The sequence below is a fragment of the Panthera uncia genome, assembly GCF_023721935.1.
Source record: "Panthera uncia isolate 11264 chromosome A3 unlocalized genomic scaffold, Puncia_PCG_1.0 HiC_scaffold_11, whole genome shotgun sequence".
Taxonomy (NCBI): Eukaryota; Metazoa; Chordata; class Mammalia; order Carnivora; family Felidae; genus Panthera; species Panthera uncia.
In genome coordinates, this window is record NW_026057578.1 from 24,153,779 (window position 1) to 24,160,349 (window position 6,571).

At 44.8% G+C, this 6,571-nt stretch overlaps 1 protein-coding gene across 4 annotated transcripts in view; it reads right to left on the minus strand.

Annotated features, from left to right (window-relative positions):
* The window catches only part of ITCH (itchy E3 ubiquitin protein ligase), a 146,523-nt gene extending 143,239 nt beyond the window's left edge, over positions 1-3,284 (minus strand). For 3 of the 4 annotated variants that reach the window (XM_049649950.1, XM_049649948.1, XM_049649949.1), the window contains exon 1: positions 3,167-3,283. The gene's annotated coding sequence lies outside the window, so the exon portion shown is untranslated. Of the gene's footprint in view, positions 1-3,166 lie in introns of all 4 variants that reach the window. The other variant, XM_049649951.1, reaches the window with a different exon arrangement.
* Positions 3,285-6,571: the final 3,287 nt, after the last annotated feature.

Below are 6,571 nucleotides of genomic sequence, written 5' to 3' on the forward strand. Positions count from 1 at the left end.
AAAGAAAGAAAGAAAGAAAGAAAGAAAGAAAGAAAGAAAGAAAGAAAAAAGAAAGTAAGTCAGTTATATACTTTTGCCTTAACTCACATAAAGGAAACCAATCCCCAAACCTAAAACTGAGAGAATGGTGAGAAACAAGGAAGTGAAAAAAAAAAGCAGAAAACAAAAAAACCACAAACAGGTGACTACTTCCTATCAGTACTAACAACAAATGTCTTAAGTCAGAATAAATACAACAAAATTTACTTCTAGGCCAAAGTTCCTTGTCAAACTCTTACCTAAACAGTCAAGAGGCACAGGCTAGAAATACCCTTTTTCTTTCGGTCTAATACCAAAAGCTCTTTAGCAGCACACATTCATCTTGATAACACTGGAGAATAACAAACTAAGAGTTACAAACTCAGTTCTACTTCTAGCTCTAACTCTTAACTACTTTTAGGTAAATTATTTAACCTGTTTTGGATTTTTTTTTTAAACAGAAAACTAATAGGTTGAACTAGTCTAAGGATGGCATATACCTGGTACATACATCTCCCACTAGATAACTGTGTCCACAGAAAGCATCACTAATCAATCATAACTCACTTTCCCAGAGAATACATATGACCCAAATCCTTCTCAATACCATGCTTCTGGCAGCTATTTCAAAGTTTGGTTGGTCCATAAACCAACATATATTTGCCACCATGGACTAAATAGTCCCTGCAATCTCTTCCAACTCTAAAATTCTAATACCAAGTTTCTGAGTGTGAGAGAAAAACACTTCAAACAATCTTAGATCAATAGTGTTGATAGTCATAAATTTCAGTCTAATCTCCAAGCTCCCCTCCAAACTGCACCCAATCTGGTTCTAACTTTTCAAAAGTGCTAATGAACAATACGTTCTCATACCATTAATATATATAACTTGGCAATGTTATTCAGATTTGCTAATGGGTTCTTTATACAGAACAAGAGTTCTTTTACCCAGTCTGGACCTAAAAATTCCTCATCCAAAAATATGGCAACAATAATGCATTAGTAAATAACTAAATCCAATCCCTTGATCATCCCCACAGCCTCCCTCCAAAATCAAGCCTTTTCACCTCTCAGCTAGACTTCTGCAATAGCCATTTTCCATCCTTTTACTCTCATTACCAGAGCAATCTTTCTACAACACACGTACTGAGATCACTTTCCCGTTTAAAATCTGAATCCACTGCTAACATAAAATTCGAGTTTTTTAGCGTCATGCTTAGAACTTTTCATATGGTTACCTCCTTTTACCTTTCTGACCTCATGTCCCACAATGCTCTCCTTCCCCATCCCACTCCCTGAACCCTTTTTCTCCTACAATCTTCTGCATTTACACACAGCATTGTGTTTCCACTGTCCTATCCATCCTTTTCCCCACCCTTATCACACTCCTATTCATCATCTAAGACCCAACAGGACCAGGAGCAGTTCCCGTGACCTCCTGTGACCTCCTCGGCCAACCCCGGACAGAACTGGTCACTTCCTCTTCGGTCTCAAAGCTTTTTGAGAATTCCTTGGTAGGTCCACAGTACCGTTTGCCTCAGTGGTTCCCAAGATCAATGGAATTTCCTGAGGCATGTTTAAAAAAAAAAAAAAAAATTCTTCAGGGCCAAAGCAGACCTACTAAATCAATCTCAGGAAAGGAGATCCTGGAATTCCTATTCTAATGGGCAAATTTGGGAACTACTGGTTTGTTTGTCTCTTCCAATAGATGAAAAGAATTTTTTAAAAAGAATTTAGAAATGATTCCCTCTAGAATACTGTGAAAAAGTATTTTGCACTTGTTTTTTATTTCATATCCTTTCTGACTTGATTCATATACTGAACATGAAGGAATTATTTTTGGACTCACACCCAAAAAACTTACATTCTCTGTTTAAAAACAGCAGTTGAATTTCCACCTTCATTTCTAATCTTAAGAATGAAGTAACTGTACCTCGAGTACATCTATGAATACACAGTGCAGGCTCTCAGCAATCTGCCATGAGAACTTTATTTCAACTGAGAAATCCTTAGCCGATTTTGAAGATGGAAATACACTGCCTTTACACTTGCTTAAAATCGAATTATATTAGTAATAGATGTGGGAGACCCTAACTAAGTGCAATGATAAGTGGCTGGCACCAGAGCCTCATGAATTTTCAAAGAAAAAAAAATCCCACTCTTCTGCCTCAACACTCACTCCCAAAAAGGTATACTGAAGCTGTAGAACCATGGCAGAAAACGTAACAAGATGAAGATACGCATACAACCAACAAACTAGTTGAGTTGTTACTGGGAAATCGTGAATTTCGGGTGGTTTGCACGTTCACCTTGTTACACCTCTTTAGGCCCAAAGTCTACCTTCAGCGCACAAACCCTGTGTTTCTCTTTGAGTCGTGGCCCTGGACTGCGTCTGAACACTTGAGTTCCCCGCTTAGTTCCCCCTAAGTCACGTCCTCCTCACGTTTCGACCTTTAGAATACGTTCACAGCTACTTTTTTCTTTTCTCTGCTAAAGAAAAGGACACTCAAGGGGGAGGGCAGTGACAGCTCCCACGTCTGCAAAACTCGACGCCGGGAGGTGCCGACGGGGCAGCGGGCGCCGAAAAGGGCGCCGGGGCCGGGACCACCACGATGGGGGACAATGGAGGGAGGAGGGGAGTGGAAGAAAGAGGAGGCAGCCGCTATGCTGGGCCCGCCTCGCGACTAGGGGCTCCAAAAAGTCTCGGTAAGGCCAGCCGAGCGTCAGGTGGGCCCGGCCGCCGCCCCTCACAGGGCCACGTCGGCCGGAGCGGCCGCTGCCGCCGGGCCTGAGCGTAGGCCGGGCCGCGGGAGAGTGGCCCCCGGCGGGGCTGAGGGGCGCGGGGCCGGACCCTGCTGGCGCCCGCCACGGCCCAGCCCTCTCACGACTTGACGCCAGCAAGGCGAGGGGCTCCCCCACGCCGCCGGCCAGACAGTGGCTCCTCCGCGCCTCCGGCCAACCCATCCCTCGGCCACTAGCCCGAGCTCCCCGCGCCCCCCACGGGCACCGGCTCCGTGAGAGAGCAGTGGTGGCTCTAAGGACCCCACCCGCGCGCCCGCACTCCTTCACCCCTGGTTCTCCTCGGACACTCTCATGCGGGCTACCCCCTCTACCCAGAACTGCCCCCAGTCCGCCCGCCGGTGTTTACCGGGACTCGGGGCGGCGACGACTCCTCAGTCCCTCGACTAAGATGGCAGCCGGTCCCGAGCCCCGACCACAGCGACTAGAGCGAGTTGGCGGCCAACGCGCAGGCGCTCCGGCTCGGCAGGGATGTGGACCACAGGCCCCAGAAGGCCTTGCGCACCGGCCAGAAGGGTTGGCAGGAGCTGCGGAGTGCAGCTACAGCGGAGTTTGCTCGCCTCTAGATGGGAGGGACTCTGGGATTGCTCCCAACCGCTCTAGGCGTTTTTCGGTTGTTTTTTTTTTTTTTTTTTTTTTTTTTTTTTTTTTTTTTTTTTTTTTTTAAAGCACCCTCCTTCCCCCAACCGCTAAAGATTGTAGCTGTGATTTCCAAACGCCAGTGTATATCAGAATCACCTGAAAGTGCTTGTTGAAACTTTGGGGTCCCACCCCCAAAGTTTCTCTTTCAGCAGATCTGGGACGGGATCTAATTACTTGCATTTCTAACTCTGGTGTGCTACTGGTGGGGAATCACACTTTGAAAAACACTGCATTATAGTTTAGTTCTTAAGAAAGTACACTGGGGAGTTACATTGAGTTTAAATCCTCCTTTTAACAGGGTGAGCTTAAGGATGATGAAAACATGTTACGGGTAAGTGGTGCCAACGTGGCAGGTGTTCTAAGAGCTGACCAATAAGCATCTTTAAACCTTCTAACAAATCTTTGAAGAAAGTACATTATTCTCACTTTACAGATGCATAAACCAAGTCACAAGCTGGGTACCAACCCAGGCAGTCTAGCTTCAGAGTCCATCTGCTTAACTTCTTCATGAGTTTGTGAGAATTAAAAGGCTGTGCAAGCAGATTCAGAGACCCAGCTAAGTGCTTAGTAATTAGTGACCTTCGCTATTATTGTTTACCCTATTTCCTTCTAATGAAGATATTTTACCATCTGGAAAGTCACTTTTGTTTCTCAAAGTGTGTTCAAATCTTTACGTCAGTGTCTCCTGCAATGGACTTAGGAGAGTTTGTTAATGGTACAGATTCCGGGACCCTACCCCATTTAGAATCTCCAGGGCAGTGGTTCTCAAACTTCAGTGCCCATCAGAATCACTTGAAGGATTTGTTAAACCATAGATTGCAGGGCCCCACCCCCAGAATTTCTGGTTCAGTAGGTCTGGGGTCAGGCCTGAGAATTTGCATTTTTTAATTTTAGTTTATTTATGTATTTTGAGAAAGAGACAGAGAAAGTGAACAGGGAAGGGGAAGAGAAAAAGTGAGAGAATCCCAAGCAGCCTCCCCACTGTCAGTGCAGAGCCAGATGTGAGCTCGAACTCACAAACTGTGAGATCATGACCTGAACTGAAACCAAGAATCAGGCATTTAACCCACTGAGCCACCCAGGCATCTGAGAATTTGCATTTTTAACCACAGACCACACTTGAAGAATCACTGCTGTAGGACAGTGTTTTTCAACCTTTTTTTTTTTTTTTTTTTTTTTTTTTTAACATTTTTAATTTATTTTTGGGACAGAGAGAGACAGAGCATGAATGGGGGAGGGGCAGAGAGAGAGGGAAACACAGAATCGGAAACAGGCTCCAGGCTCCGAGCCATCAGCCCAGAGCCTGACGCGGGGCTCGAACTCACGGACCGCAAGATCGTGACCTGGCTGAAGTCGGACGCTTAACCGACTGCGCCACCCAGGCGCCCCTCAACCTTTTTTAAATTATTATCTCTCTAAGGAATATTTTTAGACATTTTCCCCTAATTATCCCCATGAAATTTCAGTATCACAAATGTACTGTATATCTATTAATGTATCATATGTATACATGTGCTTTTACATAAGCAAGCAAAAAAATCTTCCTACCCACAACCAATTTTTGTCATATTAAGAATGTATGCTCTGGGGAATGTGAATTTTTAAACTAGTGCCCCAGGTGATTCTTAACACTAGACAAGTTTGAGAAAGCTAGTGTCCCTTTAAGGTCTGAGATTTTTCTATGACCATTATACAGAGAAGGAAATGAGTCTCAAGGAAATTAGATGACTGGTCCAAGATCACTCCATAGAGAACCAGGGATCCAATCAAAGTCCTCTGGCTCCAGATTCTGTCTTCATCTACAATTTTTAAAAGTATATAATGTTAGGCAAAACTAATCTGTGGTGTTTGAAGTCAGGATTATCCTTTGAGGAGAGGTAGCACCAGGAAGGAGACACAAAGGGGCTTCTCCAAGTTGGTGATAATGTTCTGTCTCTTGATCTAGGTGCTGGTTACACAAGTGTGCTCACTTTGTGAAAATTCATTGAGCTGTACACTTTTGGTTTGTGTATTTTTCTGTGTTTATATTGTATATCAATAAAAGTTTACTTAAAGCAAATGTGCTTTAAATATGTATCTTTTTTTCCCCCAAAATGGCTCTTTCTACTATACACCAAAGATTCTCCAACTTCAGGGTACATCAGAATCACCTGGAGGGCTTATTAAAACTCAGATTGCCCGGGGCGCCTGGGTGGCGCAGTCGGTTAAGCGTCCGACTTCAGCCAGGTCACGATCTCGCGGTCCGTGAGTTCGAGCCCCGCGTCAGGCTCTGGGCTGATGGCTCGGAGCCTGGAGCCTGTTTCCGATTCTGTATCTCCCTCTCTCTCTGCCCCTCCCCCGTTCATGCTCTGTCTCTCTCTGTCCCAAAAATAAATAAAAAACGTTGAAAAAAAATAAATAAATAAAACTCAGATTGCCAGGTATCAGCCCCAGAATTTCTGAGTCAGAAAGTTCTATTATCTAACCCAAAATTTGCATTTCTAACAAGTTTCCCGGTGATATTGATGCCCAGCGATCACATTTTGAGAACCAGTGGGCTATGCTATCCTATCTTCCTAATGCCAACAGGGTGGATTAGCTCTGATCTAGAAGCCGGTACCTAGCAGTAGTTAGTAATTTAGGCTTTTTCAAAGGCATATGGAACAAGAATCTAGTCCTGACTATAAACAATTTATGTTAGAGGTCTTAGGCAAGTCCTTTAACCTCAGTGTCCAAATCTCTAAATGGAAATAATAGATCCTACCTCCTAAGATGTGAAGATTCTGGGAAATCTACAGTAGGTAGTTGGTGATTCTCCAAGGAGAAGCTGATTTGGTGAGGGCAGAAAATCCCAGTCTGGCCATTTCCTCATCTCGTATGCCATGTGGCTCTGGTTCCCAGGTTCCCTGATCCAGAAATCAGTCTAGACCTGGTCAGAATGCAGACCCTGTGGTTGATAAAGCCTTGAACCACCTACACCCTCCTTCTGCCTTGGACACCCTGGTCAGCCTGGGACAAAACTCAACCACGCTGGGGTAGGGGTAGGAAGCCTGGAGGAGGTCGCTACCAGCAAGGGAAGGAGTTTCCAGGCCTCTGGGGAAAGAAGGAGGGGAGGAAGCAGGATGCAGAGCTG